The sequence below is a fragment of the Channa argus genome, unplaced genomic scaffold (genome assembly GCF_033026475.1).
Source record: "Channa argus isolate prfri unplaced genomic scaffold, Channa argus male v1.0 Contig037, whole genome shotgun sequence".
Classification (NCBI taxonomy): domain Eukaryota; kingdom Metazoa; phylum Chordata; class Actinopteri; order Anabantiformes; family Channidae; genus Channa; species Channa argus.
Window position 1 is genome coordinate 36,172 of NW_027125256.1, and position 17,843 is coordinate 54,014.

At 45.5% G+C, this 17,843-nt stretch overlaps 6 non-coding genes across 6 annotated transcripts; 3 read left to right on the forward strand and 3 right to left on the reverse strand.

Moving 5' to 3' along the window:
* Window positions 1–835: 835 nt before the first annotated feature.
* On the reverse strand, window positions 836–917 carry trnas-gcu (transfer RNA serine (anticodon GCU)). The gene has a single exon. It is a non-coding gene; the product is annotated as a tRNA-Ser (tRNA).
* Window positions 918–4,265: 3,348 nt separating this feature from the next.
* trnas-gcu (transfer RNA serine (anticodon GCU)) lies at window positions 4,266–4,347 on the reverse strand. The gene has a single exon. It is a non-coding gene; the product is annotated as a tRNA-Ser (tRNA).
* Window positions 4,348–12,048: 7,701 nt separating this feature from the next.
* Window positions 12,049–12,121, forward strand: trnaa-agc (transfer RNA alanine (anticodon AGC)). The gene has a single exon. It is a non-coding gene; the product is annotated as a tRNA-Ala (tRNA).
* A 703-nt stretch (window positions 12,122–12,824) lies between these two features.
* trnas-gcu (transfer RNA serine (anticodon GCU)) lies at window positions 12,825–12,906 on the reverse strand. The gene has a single exon. It is a non-coding gene; the product is annotated as a tRNA-Ser (tRNA).
* An 844-nt stretch (window positions 12,907–13,750) lies between these two features.
* Window positions 13,751–13,823, forward strand: trnaa-agc (transfer RNA alanine (anticodon AGC)). The gene has a single exon. It is a non-coding gene; the product is annotated as a tRNA-Ala (tRNA).
* Window positions 13,824–15,453: 1,630 nt separating this feature from the next.
* trnaa-agc (transfer RNA alanine (anticodon AGC)) lies at window positions 15,454–15,526 on the forward strand. The gene has a single exon. It is a non-coding gene; the product is annotated as a tRNA-Ala (tRNA).
* The last annotated feature ends 2,317 nt before the right edge of the window (window positions 15,527–17,843 follow it).

Consider the following 17,843-nt stretch of genomic DNA (forward strand, 5'->3'; position numbering starts at 1 on the left):
GACATTAATGTGACACCTGAACCAAATGTTTTGTAGCCCCGGTGGGCAGAGCAGCATGGAATACACACCTTATTATACAGCCTATCTGCAGCCTATCAAGGAAGCTCTTCCAAAGCTGCTTGTCCAGTGAGCTTAATCACCTGCACTCACATGTCAACAGTCTGATTTCTGCATCAACTGTCACACTCGAGTTCTCTGCACAAAACAGTATTTGGTTTACCATTGGATGTTGTAAGTCCAGCAGAAGGTTTTATCTGTGTTTGTCTAAAAACACTTTAATCTGACATGCGACGAGGATGGGATTCGAACCCACGCGTGTTATACACACAGTCAAAACGTTCTGCTGAAGTTCCAACCGAGTATCAGTGGGGGCGAACAGCCATTTCAGAAATTGCTGATTTCCTGGAACTTTTACACACTACCATATTTAGGGTTAACAGAGAATGGTTGGAAAAGAGAACATATCCAGTGAGTAGCAGTTTTGTGGGGGACTCTGCCTGCATGTGTCTCTACAGGCCTTGTATCTGTGGTTTCCTGTTCACTAGACGACATTAATGTGACACCTGAACCAAATGTTTTGTAGCCCCGGTGGGCAGAGCAGCTTGGAATACACACCTTATTATACAGCCTATCTGCAGCCTATCAAGGAAGCTCTTCCAAAGCTGCTTGTCCAGTGGGCTTAATCACCTGCACTCACATGTCAACAGTCTGATTTCTGCATCAACTGTCACACTCGAGTTCTCTGCACAAAACAGTATTTGGTTTACCATTGGATGTTGTAAGTCCAGCAGAAGGTTTTATCTGTGTTTGTCTAAAAACACTTTAATCTGACATGCGACGAGAATGGGATTCGAACCCACGCGTGCAGAGCACAATGGATTAGCAGTCCATCGCCTTAACCACTCGGCCACCTCGTCAATCAAGCAAGGAAGGGCGACGCGACTTTGATCAGCAAAGACAGACCTACAGGATTTCTAGGTCACCTCGCAAGGCTTAATAAGAACACCTAGAATATCTCCTCTCTGAATTTAATATCCAAGTACCTTTGCAAGGGAATAAACTTAAATGGTAAAGCACTATCTTTGTATGCAAGAAGTAGTGGGATCAATACCCACATTCTCCAAATGCCTCATGCCTCCCCTGACCTCGTCAAGCTGACGCGCAATCCTTTATCATACAGGCGATGCACTTCTGAGATGGCTTGTGAATATATCTTTTAATGGATACATAGGTTGGAGCTGCCAGGCAGGAGGTCTAGAGGAAGACCAAAGCGGAGATTTATGGATGTAGCAAGGGAGGACATGAAGTTAGTTGGTATGAGTGAAGCGGATGCAGACGACAGGGTTAGATGGACGCACGTGATTCGCTGTGGCGACCCCTGAAAGGGAACAGCCGAAAGGAAAAGAAGAAGCACTTCTGAGATGGCCGACGAATGTCAATACCGACAGTATTTCCATCCGTGTGTCTACACTCAAGCACAAGAACAGACTGCAGCCTATCAAGGAAGATTGTAACCAACTCTTCTAAGGCTGCAATTAAACACTTTGGAGATTCTCTTTGGCAAAAAGGTGCACTCCATTAGCACCAAAACCTCATGCCACACCAACTGTTTGTTCCCTCCGACTGCTTCTGGCCTTGTCAACAAGGCCCGTGACTGTCAAGTATTCGGGCTCCACAATCTACAAACACAGAGGACATAAGGGGTGGATATTGAGAGTTTGTCCGGTACGTTTGCAAATTCTGCCCTGTGAACACAGGGAGGAACAAAAGCTTGCAGCGGAATTATATCAAAAGGTAGAGCGCTAGCTTAGCATGCAAGAGGTAGTGGGATCGATGCCCACATTCTCCACAATCCTTTGATTTCCTTTTTCCCATAAATGGATGAAACTGTTAAAAAGTTTCAGCCTCCGTATCCCACATGTGCAGATCACAATCATTTAGAATGGGAAATTGCCTGTCAGGAGTACAGCTAAAAAGGCGACCAGTTTGCCGTCTGATCAGCTAAACACATGGCAGCCAGTCAATGCATTTAAGCTTGTACACACAGTCAAAACGTTCTGCTGAAGTTCCAACCGAGTATCAGTGGGGGCGAACAGCCATTTCAGAAATTGCTGATTTCCTGGAACTTTTACACACTACCATATTTAGGGTTAACAGAGGATGGTTGGAAAAGAGAACATATCCAGTGAGTAGCAGTTTTGTGGGGGACTCTGCCTGCATGTGTCTCCACAGGCCTTGTATCTGTGGTGTCCTGTTCACTAGACGACATTAATGTGACACCTGAACCAAATGTTTTGTAGCCCCGGTGGGCAGAGCAGCATGGAATACACACCTTATTATACAGCCTATCTGCAGCCTATCAAGGAAGCTCTTCCAAAGCTGCTTGTCCAGTGGGCTTAATCACCTGCACTCACATGTCAACAGTCTGATTTCTGCATCAACTGTCACACTCGAGTTCTCTGCACAAAACAGTATTTGGTTTACCATTGGATGTTGTAAGTCCAGCAGAAGGTTTTATCTGTGTTTGTCTCAAAACACTTTAATCTGACATGCGACGAGGATGGGATTCGAACATACGCGTGCAGAGCACAATGGATTAGCAGTCCATCGCCTTAACCACTCGGCCACCTCGTCAATTAAGCAAGGAAGGGCGACGAGACTTTGATCAGCAAAGACAGACCTACAGGATTTCTAGGTCACCTCGCAGGGTTTAATGAGAACACGTAGAATATCTCCTCTCTGAATTTAATATCCAAGTACCTTTGCAAGGGAATAAGCTTAAATGGTAAAGCACTATCTTTGTATGCAAGAAGTAGTGGGATCAATACCCACATTCTCCAAATGCCTCATGCCTCCCCTGACCTCGTCAAGCTGACGCGCAATCCTTTATCATACAGGCGATGCACTTCTGAGATGGCTTGTGAATATATCTTTTAATGGATACATAGGTTGGAGCTGCCAGGCAGGAGGTCTAGAGGAAGACCAAAGCGGAGATTTATGGATGTAGCAAGGGAGGACATGAAGTTAGTTGGTATGAGTGAAGCGGATGCAGACGACAGGGTTAGATGGACGCACGTGATTCGCTGTGGCGACCCCTGAAAGGGAACAGCCGAAAGGAAAAGAAGAAGCACTTCTGAGATGGCCGACGAATGTCAATCCTGACAGTATTTCCATCCGTGTGTCTACACTCAAGCACAAGAACAGACTGCGGCCTATCAAGGAAGATTGTAGCCAACTCTTCTAAGGCTGCAATTAAACACTTTGGAGATTCTCTTTGGCCAAAAGGTGCACTCCATTAGCACCAAAACCTCATGCCACACCAACTGTTTGTTCCCTCCGACTGCTTCTGGCCTTGTCAACAAGGCCCGTGACTGTCAAGTATTCGGGCTCCACAATCTACAAACACAGAGGACATAAGGGGTAGATATTGAGAGTTTGTCCGGTACGTTTGCAAATTCTGCCCTGTGAACACGGAGGAAAAAAAGCTTGCAGGGGAATTAGCTCAAATGGTAGAGCGCTTGCTTAGCATGCAAGAGGTAGTGGGATCGATGCCAACATTCTCCACAATCCTTTGATTTCCTTTTTCCTATAAATGGATGAAACTGTTAAAAATTTTCAGCCTCCATATCCCACATGTGCAGATCACAATCAACTAGAATGGGAAATTGCCTGTCAGCAGTACAGCTAAAAAGGCGACCAGTTTGCCGTCTGATCAGCTAAACACATGGCAGCCAGTCAATGCATTTAGGCTTGTACACACAGTCAAAACGTTCTGCTGAAGTTCCAACCGAGTATCAGTGGGGGCGAACAGCCATTTCAGAAATTGCTGATTTCCTGGAACTTTTACACACTACCATATTTAGGGTTAACAGAGGATGGTTGGAAAAGAGAACATATCGAGTGAGTAGCAGTTTTGTGGGGGACTCTGCCTGCATGTGTCTCTACAGGCCTTGTATCTGTGGTTTCCTGTTCACTAGACGACATTAATGTGACACCTGAACCAAATGTTTTGTAGCCCCGGTGGGCAGAGCAGCTTGGAATACACACCTTATTATACAGCCTATCTGCAGCCTATCAAGGAAGCTCTTCCAAAGCTGCTTGTCCAGTGGGCTTAATCACCTGCACTCACATGTCAACAGTCTGATTTCTGCATCAACTGTCACACTCGAGTTCTCTGCACAAAACAGTATTTGGTTTACCATTGGATGTTATATCCCGCAGAAGGTTTTATCTGTGTTTGTCTAAAAACACTTTAATCTGACATGCGACGAGGATGGGATTCGAACCCACGCATGCAGAGCACAATGGATTAGCAGTCCATCGCCTTAACCACTCGGCCACCTCGTCAATTAAGCAAGGAAGGGCGACGCGACTTTGATCAGCAAAGACAGACCTACAGGATTTCTAGGTCACCTCGCAAGGCTTAATAAGAACACCTAGAATATCTCCTCTCTGAATTTAATATCCAAGTACCTTTGCAAGGGAATAAGCTTAAATGGTAAAGCACTATCTTTGTATGCAAGAAGTAGTGGGATCAATACCCACATTCTCCAAATGCCTCATGCCTCCCCTGACCTCGTCAAGCTGACGCGCAATCCTTTATCATACAGGCGATGCACTTCTGAGATGGCTTGTGAATATATCTTTTAATGGATACATAGGTTGGAGCTGCCAGGCAGGAGGTCTAGAGGAAGACCAAAGCGGAGATTTATGGATGTAGCAAGGGAGGACATGAAGTTAGTTGGTATGAGTGAAGCGGATGCAGACGACAGGGTTAGATGGACGCACGTGATTCGCTGTGGCGACCCCTGAAAGGGAACAGCCGAAAGGAAAAGAAGAAGCACTTCTGAGTTGGCCGACGAATGTCAATACCGACAGTATTTCCATCCGTGTGTCTACACTCAAGCACAAGAACAGACTGCAGCCTATCAAGGAAGATTGTAACCAACTCTTCTAAGGCTGCAATTAAACACTTTGGAGATTCTCTTTGGCAAAAAGGTGCACTCCATTAGCACCAAAACCTCATGCCACACCAACTGTTTGTTCCCTCCGACTGCTTCTGGCCTTGTCAACAAGGCCCGTGACTGTCAAGTATTCGGGCTCCACAATCTACAAACACAGAGGACATAAGGGGTAGATATTGAGAGTTTGTCCGGTACGTTTGCAAATTCTGCCCTGTGAACACAGGGAGGAAAAAAAGCTTGCAGGGGAATTAGCTCAAATGGTAGAGCGCTTGCTTAGCATGCAAGAGGTAGTGGGATAGATGCCAACATTCTCCACAATCCTTTGATTTCCTTTTTCCCATAAATGGATGAAACTGTTAAAAATTTTCAGCCTCCATATCCCACATGTGCAGATCACAATCAACTAGAATGGGAAATTGCCTGTCAGCAGTACAGCTAAAAAGGCGACCAGTTTGCCGTCTGATCAGCTAAACACATGTCAGCCAGTCAATGCATTTAGGCTTGTACACACAGTCAAAACGTTCTGCTGAAGTTCCAACCGAGTATCAGTGGGGGCGAACAGCCATTTCAGAAATTGCTGATTTCCTGGAACTTTTACACACTACCATATTTAGGGTTAACAGAGAATGGTTGGAAAAGAGAACATATCGAGTGAGTAGCAGTTTTGTGGGGGACTCTGCCTGCATGTGTCTCTACAGGCTTTGTATCTGTGGTGTCCTGTTCACTAGATGACATTAATGTGACACCTGAACCAAATGTTTTGTAGCCCCGGTGGGCAGAGCAGCATGGAATACACACCTTATTATACAGCCTATCTGCAGCCTATCAAGGAAGCTCTTCCAAAGCTGCTTGTCCAGTGAGCTTAATCACCTGCGCTCACATGTCAAGAGTCTGATTTCTGCATCAACTGTCACACTCGAGTTCTTTGCACAAAACAGTATTTGGTTTACCATTGGATGTTGTAAGTCCAGCAGAAGGTTTTATCGGTGTTTGTCTAAAAACACTTTAATCTGACATGCGACGAGGATGGGATTCGAACCCACGCATGCAGAGCACAATTTATTAGCAGTCCATCGCCTTAACCACTCGGCCACCTCGTCAATTAAGGGAGGAAGGGCGACGAGACTTTGATCAGCAAAGACAGACCTACAGGATTTCTAGGTCACCTCGCAGGGTTTAATAAGAACACCTAGAATATCTCCTCTCTGAATTTAATATCCAAGTACCTTTGCAAGGGAATTAGCTTAAATGGTAAAGCACTAGCTTTGTATGCAAGAAGTAGTGGGATCAATACCCACATTCTCCAAATGCCTCATGCCTCCCCTGACCTCGTCAAGGTGACGCGCAATCCTTTATCATACAGGCGATGCACTTCTGAGATGGCTTGTGAATATATCTTTTAATGGATACATAGGTTGGAGCTGCCAGGCAGGAGGTCTAGAGGAAGACCAAAGCGGAGATTTATGGATGTAGCAAGGGAGGACATGAAGTTAGTTGGTATGAGTGAAGAGGATGCAGAGGACAGGGTTAGATGGACGCACGTGATTCGCTGTGGCGACCCCTGAAAGGGAACAGCCGAAAGGAAAAGAAGAAGCACGTCTGAGATGGCCGACGAATGTCAATCCTGACAGTATTTCCATCCGTGTGTCTACACTCAAGCACAAGAACAGACTGCAGCCTATCAAGGAAGATTGTAACCAACTCTTCTAAGGCTGCAATTAAACACTTTGGAGATTCTCTTTGGCAAAAAGGTGCACTCCATTAGCACCAAAACCTCATGCCACACCAACTGTTTGTTCCCTCCGACTGCTTCTGGCCTTGTCAACAAGGCCCGTGACTGTCAAGTATTCGGGCTCCACAATCTACAAACACAGAGGACATAAGGGGTGGATATTGAGAGTTTGTCCGGTACGTTTGCAAATTCTGCCCTGTGAACACAGGGAGGAACAAAAGCTTGCAGCGGAATTATATCAAAAGGTAGAGCGCTAGCTTAGCATGCAAGAGGTAGTGGGATCGATGCCCACATTCTCCACAATCCTTTGATTTCCTTTTTCCCATAAATGGATGAAACTGTTAAAAAGTTTCAGCCTCCGTATCCCACATGTGCAGATCACAATCATTTAGAATGGGAAATTGCCTGTCAGGAGTACAGCTAAAAAGGCGACCAGTTTGCCGTCTGATCAGCTAAACACATGGCAGCCAGTCAATGCATTTAAGGTTGTACACACAGTCAAAACGTTCTGCTGAAGTTCCAACCGAGTATCAGTGGGGGCGAACAGCCATTTCAGAAATTGCTGATTTCCTGGAACTTTTACACACTACCATATTTAGGGTTAACAGAGGATGGTTGGAAAAGAGAACATATCCAGTGAGTAGCAGTTTTGTGGGGGACTCTGCCTGCATGTGTCTCCACAGGCCTTGTATCTGTGGTGTCCTGTTCACTAGACGACATTAATGTGACACCTGAACCAAATGTTTTGTAGCCCCGGTGGGCAGAGCAGCATGGAATACACACCTTATTATACAGCCTATCTGCAGCCTATCAAGGAAGCTCTTCCAAAGCTGCTTGTCCAGTGGGCTTAATCACCTGCACTCACATGTCAACAGTCTGATTTCTGCATCAACTGTCACACTCGAGTTCTCTGCACAAAACAGTATTTGGTTTACCATTGGATGTTGTAAGTCCAGCAGAAGGTTTTATCTCTGTTTGTCTCAAAACACTTTAATCTGCCATGCGACGAGGATGGGATTCGAACATACGCGTGCAGAGCACAATGGATTAGCAGTCCATCGCCTTAACCACTCGGCCACCTCGTCAATTAAGCAAGGAAGGGCGACGCGACTTTGATCAGCAAAGACAGACCTACAGGATTTCTAGGTCACCTCGCAGGGCTTAATAAGAACACCTAGAATATCTCCTCTCTGAATTTAATATCCAAGTACCTTTGCAAGGGAATTAGCTTAAATGGTAAAGCACTAGCTTTGTATGCAAGAAGTAGTGGGATCAATACCCACATTCTCCAAATGCCTCATGCCTCCCCTGACCTCGTCAAGCTGACGCGCAATCCTTTATCATACAGGCGATGCACTTCTGAGATGGCTTGTGAATATATCTTTAGATGGATACATAGGTTGGAGCTGCCAGGCAGGAGGTCTAGAGGAAGACCAAAGCGGAGATTTATGGATGTAGTAAGGGAGGACATGAAGTTAGTTGGTATGAGTGAAGAGGATGCAGAGGAAAGGGTTAGATGGACGCACGTGATTCGCTGTGGCGACCCCTGAAAGGGAACAGCCGAAAGGAAAAGAAGAAGCACTTCTGAGATGGCCGACGAATGTCAATCCTGACAGTATTTCCATCCGTGTGTCTACACTCAAGCACAAGAACAGACTGCAGCCTATCAAGGAAGATTGTAACCAACTCTTTTAAGGCTGCAATTAAACACTTTGGAGATTCTCTTTGGCAAAAAGGTGCACTCCATTAGCACCAAACCCTCATGCCACACCAACTGTTTGTTCCCTCCGACTGCTTCTGGCCTTGTCAACAAAGCCCGTGACTGTCAAGTATTCGGGCTCCACAATCTACAAACACAGAGGACATAAGGGGTGGATATTGAGAGTTTGTCCGGTACGTTTGCAAATTTTGCCCTGTGAACACAGGGAGGAACAAAAGCTTGCAGCGGAATTATCTCAAAAGGTAGAGCGCTTGCTTAGCATGCAAGAGGTAGTGGGATTGATGCCCACATTCTCCACAATCCTTTGATTTCCTTTTTCCCATAAATGGATGAAACTGTTAAAAAGTTTCAGCCTCCGTATCCCACATGTGCAGATCACAATCAACTAGAATGGGAAATTGCCTGTCAGCAGTACAGCTAAAAAGGCGACCAGTTTGCCGTCTGATCAGCTAAACACATGGCAGCCAGTCAATGCATTTAGGCTTGTACACACAGTCAAAACGTTCTGCTGAAGTTCCAACCGAGTATCAGTGGGGGCGAACAGCCATTTCAGAAATTGCTGATTTCCTGGAACTTTTACACACTACCATATTTAGGGTTAACAGAGAATGGTTGGAAAAGAGAACATATCGAGTGAGTAGCAGTTTTGTGGGGGACTCTGCCTGCATGTGTCTCTACAGGCTTTGTATCTGTGGTGTCCTGTTCACTAGATGACATTAATGTGACACCTGAACCAAATGTTTTGTAGTCCCGGTGGGCAGAGCAGCATGGAATACACACCTTATTATACAGCCTATCTGCAGCCTATCAAGGAAGCTCTTCCAAAGCTGCTTGTCCAGTGAGCTTAATCACCTGCACTCACATGTCAAGAGTCTGATTTCTGCATCAACTGTCACACTCGAGTTCTCTGCACAAAACAGTATTTGGTTTACCATTGGATGTTGTAAGTCCAGCAGAAGGTTTTATCTGTGTTTGTCTCAAAACACTTTAATCTGACATGCGACGAGGATGGGATTCGAACATACGCGTGCAGAGCACAATGGATTAGCAGTCCATCGCCTTAACCACTCGGCCACCTCGTCAATTAAGCAAGGAAGGGCGACGAGACTTTGATCAGCAAAGACAGACCTACAGGATTTCTAGGTCACCTCGCAGGGTTTAATGAGAACACCTAGAATATCTCCTCTCTGAATTTAATATCCAAGTACCTTTGCAAGGGAATTAGCTTAAATGGTAAAGCACTATCTTTGTATGCAAGAAGTAGTGGGATCAATACACACATTCTCCAAATGCCTCATGCCTCCCCTGACCTCGTCAAGGTGACGCGTAATCCTTTATCATACAGGTGATGCACTTCTGAGATGGCTTGTGAATATATCTTTTAATGGATACATAGGTTGGAGCTGCCAGGCAGGAGGTCTAGAGGAAGACCAAAGCGGAGATTTATGGATGTAGCAAGGGAGGACATGAAGTTAGTTGGTATGAGTGAAGCGGATGCAGACGACAGGGTTAGATGGACGCACGTGATTCGCTGTGGCGACCCCTGAAAGGGAACAGCCGAAAGGAAAAGAAGAAGCACTTCTGAGATGGCCGACGAATGTCAATCCCGACAGTATTTCCATCCGTGTGTCTACACTCAAGCACAAGAACAGACTGCAGCCTATCAAGGAAGATTGTAACCAACTCTTCTAAGGCTGCAATTAAACACTTTGGAGATTCTCTTTGGCAAAAAGGTGCACTCCATTAGCACCAAAACCTCATGCCACACCAACTGTTTGTTCCCTCCGACTGCTTCTGGCCTTGTCAACAAGGCCCGTGACTGTCAAGTATTCGGGCTCCACAATCTACAAACACAGAGGACATAAGGGGTAGATATTGAGAGTTTGTCCGGTACGTTTGCAAATTCTGCCCTGTGAACACAGGGAGGAAAAAAAGCTTGCAGGGGAATTAGCTCAAATGGTAGAGCGCTTGCTTAGCATGCAAGAGGTAGTGGGATCGATGCCAACATTCTCCACAATCCTTTGATTTCCTTTTTCCCATAAATGGATGAAACTGTTAAAAAGTTTCAGCCTCCGTATCCCACATGTGCAGATCACAATCAACTAGAATGGGAAATTGCCTGTCAGCAGTACAGCTAAAAAGGCGACCAGTTTGCCGTCTGATCAGCTAAACACATGGCAGCCAGTCAATGCATTTAGGCTTGTACACACAGTCAAAACGTTCTGCTGAAGTTCCAACCGAGTATCAGTGGGGGCGAACAGCCATTTCAGAAATTGCTGATTTCCTGGAACTTTTACACACTACCATAATTAGGGTTAACAGAGAATGGTTGGAAAAGAGAACATATCAAGTGAGTAGCAGTTTTGTGGGGGACTCTGCCTGCATGTGTCTCTACAGGCTTTGTATCTGTGGTGTCCTGTTCACTAGATGACATTAATGTGACACCTGATCCAAATGTTTTGTAGCCCCGGTGGGCAGAGCAGCATGGAGTACACACCTTATTATACAGCCTATCAAGGAAGCTCTTCCAAAGCTGCTTGTCCAATGAGCTTAATCACCTGCACTCACATGTCAACAGTCTGATTTCTGCATCAACTGTCACACTCGAGTTCTCTGCACAAAACAGTATTTGGTTTACCATTGGATGTTGTAAGTCCAGCAGAAGGTTTTATCTGTGTTTGTCTAAAACCACTTTAATCTGACATGCGACGATGATGGGATTCCAACCCACGCATGCAGAGCACAATGGATTAGCAGTCCATCGCCTTAACCACTCGGCCACCTCGTCAATTAAGCAAGGAAGGGCGACGAGACTTTGATCAGCAAAGACAGACCTACAGGATTTCTAGGTCACCTCGCAGGGTTTAATAAGAACACCTAGAATATCTCCTCTCTGAATTTAATATCCAAGTACCTTTGCAAGGGAATTAGCTTAAATGGTAAAGCACTAGCTTTGTATGCAAGAAGTACTGGGATCAATACCCACATTCTCCAAATGCCTCATGCCTCCCCTGACCTCGTCAAGGTGACGCGCAATCCTTTATCATACAGGCGATGCACTTCTGAGATGGCTTGTGAATATATCTTTAGATGGATACATAGGTTGGAGCTGCCAGGCAGGAGGTCTAGAGGAAGACCAAAGCGGAGATTTATGGATGTAGTAAGGGAGGACATGAAGTTAGTTGGTATGAGTGAAGAGGATGCAGAGGACAGGGTTAGATGGACGCACATGATTCGCTGTGGCGACCCCTGAAAGGGAACAGCCGAAAGGAAAAGAAGAAGCACTTCTGAGATGGCCGACGAATGTCAATCCTGACAGTTTTTCCATCCGTGTGTCTACACTCAAGCACAAGAACAGACTGCAGCCTATCAAGGAAGATTGTAGCCAACTCTTCTAAGGCTGCAATTAAACACTTTGGAGATTCTCTTTGGCAAAAAGGTACACTCCATTAGCACCAAAACCTCATGCCACACCAACTGTTTGTTCCCTCCGACTGCTTCTGGCCTTGTCAACAAGGCCCGTGACTGTCAAGTATTCGGGCTCCACAATCTACAAACACAGAGGACATAAGGGGTGGATATTGAGAGTTTGTCCGGTACGCAGTGAACACAGGGAGGAAAAAAAGCTTGCAGGGGAATTAGCTCAAATGGTAGAGCGCTTGCTTAGCATGCAAGAGGTAGTGGGATCGATGCCCACATTCTCCACAATCGTTTGATTTCCTTTTTCCCATAAATGGATGAAACTGTTAAAAAGTTTCAGCCTCCATATCCCACATGTGCAGATCACAATCAATTAGAATGGGAAATTGCCTGTCAGCAGTACAGCTAAAAAGGCGACCAGTTTGCCGTCTGATCAGCTAAACACATGGCAGCCAGTCAATGCATTTAGGCTTGTACACACAGTCAAAACGTTCTGCTGAAGTTCCAACTGAGTATCAGTGGGGGCAATCAGCCATTTCAGAAATTGCTGATTTCCTGGAACTTTTACACACTACCATATTTAGGGTTAACAGAGAATGGTTGGAAAAGAGAACATATCCAGTGAGTAGCAGTTTTGTGGGGGACTCTGCCTGCATGTTTCTCTACAGGCCTTGTATCTGTGGTGTCCTGTTCACTAGACGACATTAATGTGACACCTGAACCAAATGTTTTGTAGCCCCGGTGGGCAGAGCAGCATGGAATACACACCTTATTATACAGCCTATCTGCAGCCTATCAAGGAAGCTCTTCCAAAGCTGCTTGTCCAGTGAGCTTAATCACCTGCACTCACATGTCAACAGTCTGATTTCTGCATCAACTGTCACACTCGAGTTCTCTGCACAAAACAGTATTTGGTTTACTATTGGATGTTGTAAGTCCAGCAGAAGGTTTTATCTGTGTTTGTCTAAAAACACTTTAATCTGACATGCGACGAGGATGGGATTCGAACCCACGCGTGCAGAGCACAATTGATTAGCAGTCCATCGCCTTAACCACTCGGCCACCTCGTCAATTAAGCAAGGAAGGGCGACGAGACTTTGATCAGCAAAGACAGACCTACAGGATTTCTAGGTCACCTCGCAGGGTTTAATAAGAACACCTAGAATATCTCCTCTCTGAATTTAATATCCAAGTACCTTTGCAAGGGAATTAGCTTAAATGGTAAAGCACTAGCTTTGTATGCAAGAAGTACTGGGATCAATACCCACATTCTCCAAATGCCTCATGCCTCCCCTGACCTCGTCAAGGTGACGCGCAATCCTTTATCATACAGGCGATGCACTTCTGAGATGGCTTGTGAATATATCTTTAGATGGATACATAGGTTGGAGCTGCAAGGCAGGAGGTCTAGAGGAAGACCAAAGCGGAGATTTATGGATGTAGTAAGGGAGGACATGAAGTTAGTTGGTATGAGTGAAGAGGATGCAGAGGACAGGGTTAGATGGAGGCACATGATTCGCTGTGGCGACCCCTGAAAGGGAACAGCCGAAAGGAAAAGAAGAAGCACTTCTGAGATGGCCGACGAATGTCAATCCTGACAGTATTTCCATCCCTGTGTCTACACTCAAGCACAAGAACAGACTGCGGCCTATCAAGGAAGATTGTAGCCAACTCTTCTAAGGCTGCAATTAAACACTTTGGAGATTCTCTTTGGCCAAAAGGTGCACTCCATTAGCACCAAAACCTCATGCCACACCAACTGTTTGTTCCCTCCGACTGCTTCTGGCCTTGTCAACAAGGCCCGTGACTGTCAAGTATTCGGGCTCCACAATCTACAAACACAGAGGACATAAGGGGTGGATATTGAGAGTTTGTCCGGTACGCTGTGAACACAGGGAGGAAAAAAAGCTTGCAGGGGAATTAGCTCAAATGGTAGAGCGCTTGCTTAGCATGCAAGAGGTAGTGGGATCGATGCCCACATTCTCCACAATCCTTTGATTTCCTTTTTCCCATAAATGGATGAAACTGTTAAAAAGTTTCAGCCTCCATATCCCACATGTGCAGATCACAATCAATTAGAATGGGAAATTGCCTGTCAGCAGTACAGCTAAAAAGGCGACCAGTTTGCCGTCTGATCAGCTAAACACATGGCAGCCAGTCAATGCATTTAGGCTTGTACACACAGTCAAAACGTTCTGCTGAAGTTCCAACCGAGTATCAGTGGGGGCGATCAGCCATTTCAGAAATTACTGATTTCCTTGACCTTTTACACACTACCATATTCAGGGTTAACAGAGAATGGTTGGAAAAGAGAACATATCCAGTGAGTAGCAGTTTTGTGGGGGACTCTGCCTGTATGTGTCTCTACAGGCCTTGTATCTGTGGTGTCCTGTTCACTAGACGACATTAATGTGACACCTGAACCAAATGTTTTGTAGCCCCGGTGGGCAGAGCAGCATGGAATACACACCTTATTATACAGCCTATCTGCAGCCTATCAAGGAAGCTCTTCCAAAGCTGCTTGTCCAGTGAGCTTAATCACCTGCACTCACATGTCAACAGTCTGATTTCTGCATCAACTGTCACACTCGAGTTCTCTGCACAAAACAGTATTTGGTTTACCATTGGATGTTGTAAGTCCAGCAGAAGGTTTTATCTGTGTTTGTCTAAAAACACTTTAATCTGACATGCGACGAGGATGGGATTCGAACCCAAGCGTGCAGAGCACAATGGATTAGCAGTCCATCGCCTTAACCACTCGGCCACCTCTTCAATTAAGCAAGGAAGGGCGACGAGACTTTGATCAGCAAAGACAGACCTACAGGATTTCTAGGTCACCTCGCAGGGTTTAATAAGAACACCTAGAATATCTCCTCTCTGAATTTAATATCCAAGTACCTTTGCAAGGGAATTAGCTTAAATGGTAAAGCACTAGCTTTGTATGCAAGAAGTACTGGGATCAATACCCACATTCTCCAAATGCCTCATGCCTCCCCTGACCTCGTCAAGGTGACGCGCAATCCTTTATCATACAGGCGATGCACTTCTGAGATGGCTTGTGAATATATCTTTAGATGGATACATAGGTTGGAGCTGCAAGGCAGGAGGTCTAGAGGAAGACCAATGCGGAGATTTATGGATGTAGTAAGGGAGGACATGAAGTTAGTTGGTATGAGTGAAGAGGATGCAGAGGACAGGGTTAGATGGAGGCACATGATTCGCTGTGGCGACCCCTGAAAGGGAACAGCCGAAAGGAAAAGAAGAAGCACTTCTGAGATGGCCGACGAATGTCAATCCTGACAGAATTTCCATCCGTGTGTCTACACTCAAGCACAAGAACAGACTGCGGCCTATCAAGGAAGATTGTAGCCAACTCTTCTAAGGCTGCAATTAAACACTTTGGAGATTCTCTTTGGCCAAAAGGTGCACTCCATTAGCACCAAAACCTCATGCCACACCAACTGTTTGTTCCCTCCGACTGCTTCTGGCCTTGTCAACAAGGCCCGTGACTGTCAAGTATTCGGGCTCCACAATCTACAAAACACAGAGGACATAAGGGGTGGATATTGAGAGTTTGTCCGGTACGCTGTGAACACAGGGAGGAAAAAAAGCTTGCAGGGGAATTAGCTCAAATGGTAGAGCGCTTGCTTAGCATGCAAGAGGTAGTGGGATCGATGCCCACATTCTCCACAATCGTTTGATTTCCTTTTTCCCATAAATGGATGAAACTGTTAAAAAGTTTCAGCCTCCATATCCCACATGTGCAGATCACAATCAATTAGAATGGGAAATTGCCTGTCAGCAGTACAGCTAAAAAGGCGACCAGTTTGCCGTCTGATCAGCTAAACACATGGCAGCCAGTCAATGCATTTAGGCTTGTACACACAGTCAAAACGTTCTGCTGAAGTTCCAACCGAGTATCAGTGGGGGCGATCAGCCATTTCAGAAATTACTGATTTCCTTGAACTTTTACACACTACCATATTCAGGGTTAACAGAGAATGGTTGGAAAAGAGAACATATCCAGTGAGTAGCAGTTTTGTGGGGGACTCTGCCTGTATGTGTCTCTACAGGCCTTGTATCTGTGGTGTCCTGTTCACTAGATGACATTAATGTGACACCTGAACCAAATGTTTTGTAGCCCCGGTGGGCAGAGCAGCATGGAATACACACCTTATTATACAGCCTATCTGCAGCCTATCAAGGAAGCTCTTCCAAAGCTGCTTGTCCAGTGAGCTTAATCACCTGCACTCACATGTCAACAGTCTGATTTCTGCATCAACTGTCACACTCGAGTTCTCTGCACAAAACAGTATTTGGTTTACCATTGGATGTTGTAAGTCCAGCAGAAGGTTTTATCTGTGTTTGTCTAAAAACACTTTAATCTGACATGCGACGAGGATGGGATTCGAACCCACGCGTGCAGAGCACAATGGATTAGCAGTCCATCGCCTTAACCACTCGGCCACTTCTTCAATTAAGCAAGGAAGGGCGACGAGACTTTGATCAGCAAAGACAGACCTACAGGATTTCTAGGTCACCTCGCAGGGTTTAATAAGAACACCTAGAATATCTCCTCTCTGAATTTAATATCCAAGTACCTTTGCAAGGGAATTAGCTTAAATGGTAAAGCACTAGCTTTGTATGCAAGAAGTACTGGGATCAATACCCACATTCTCCAAATGCCTCATGCCTCCCCTGACCTCGTCAAGGTGACGCGCAATCCTTTATCATACAGGCGATGCACTTCTGAGATGGCTTGTGAATATATCTTTAGATGGATACATAGGTTGGAGCTGCAAGGCAGGAGGTCTAGAGGAAGACCAAAGCGGAGATTTATGGATGTAGTAAGGGAGGACATGAAGTTAGTTGGTATGAGTGAAGAGGATGCAGAGGACAGGGTTAGATGGAGGCACATGATTCGCTGTGGCGACCCCTGAAAGGGAACAGCCGAAAGGAAAAGAAGAAGCACTTCTGAGATGGCCGACGAATGTCAATCCTGACAGAATTTCCATCCGTGTGTCTACACTCAAGCACAAGAACAGACTGCGGCCTATCAAGGAAGATTGTAGCCAACTCTTCTAAGGCTGCAATTAAACACTTTGGAGATTCTCTTTGGCCAAAAGATGCACTCCATTAGAACCAAAACCTCATGCCACACCAACTGTTTGTTCCCTTTGATCAGCAAAGACAGACCTACAGGATTTCTAGGTCACCTCGCAGGGTTTAATAAGAACACCTAGAATATCTCCTCTCTGAATTTAATATCCAAGTACCTTTGCAAGGGAATTAGCTTAAATGGTAAAGCAGTAGCTTTGTATGCAAGAAGTACTGGGATCAATACCCACATTCTCCAAATGCCTCATGCCTCCCCTGACCTCGTCAAGGTGACGCGCAATCCTTTATCATACAGGCGATGCACTTCTGAGATGGCTTGTGAATATATCTTTAGATGGATACATAGGTTGGAGCTGCAAGGCAGGAGGTCTAGAGGAAGACCAAAGCGGAGATTTATGGATGTAGTAAGGGAGGACATGAAGTTAGTTGGTATGAGTGAAGAGGATGCAGAGGACAGGGTTAGATGGAGGCACATGATTCGCTGTGGCGACCCCTGAAAGGGAACAGCCGAAAGGAAAAGAAGAAGCACTTCTGAGATGGCCGACGAATGTCAATCCTGACAGAATTTCCATCCGTGTGTCTACACTCAAGCACAAGAACAGACTGCGGCCTATCAAGGAAGATTGTAGCCAACTCTTCTAAGGCTGCAATTAAACACTTTGGAGATTCTCTTTGGCCAAAAGATGCACTCCATTAGAACCAAAACCTCATGCCACACCAACTGTTTGTTCCCTTTGATCAGCAAAGACAGACCTACAGGATTTCTAGGTCACCTCGCAGGGTTTAATAAGAACACCTAGAATATCTCCTCTCTGAATTTAATATCCAAGTACCTTTGCAAGGGAATTAGCTTAAATGGTAAAGCAGTAGCTTTGTATGCAAGAAGTAC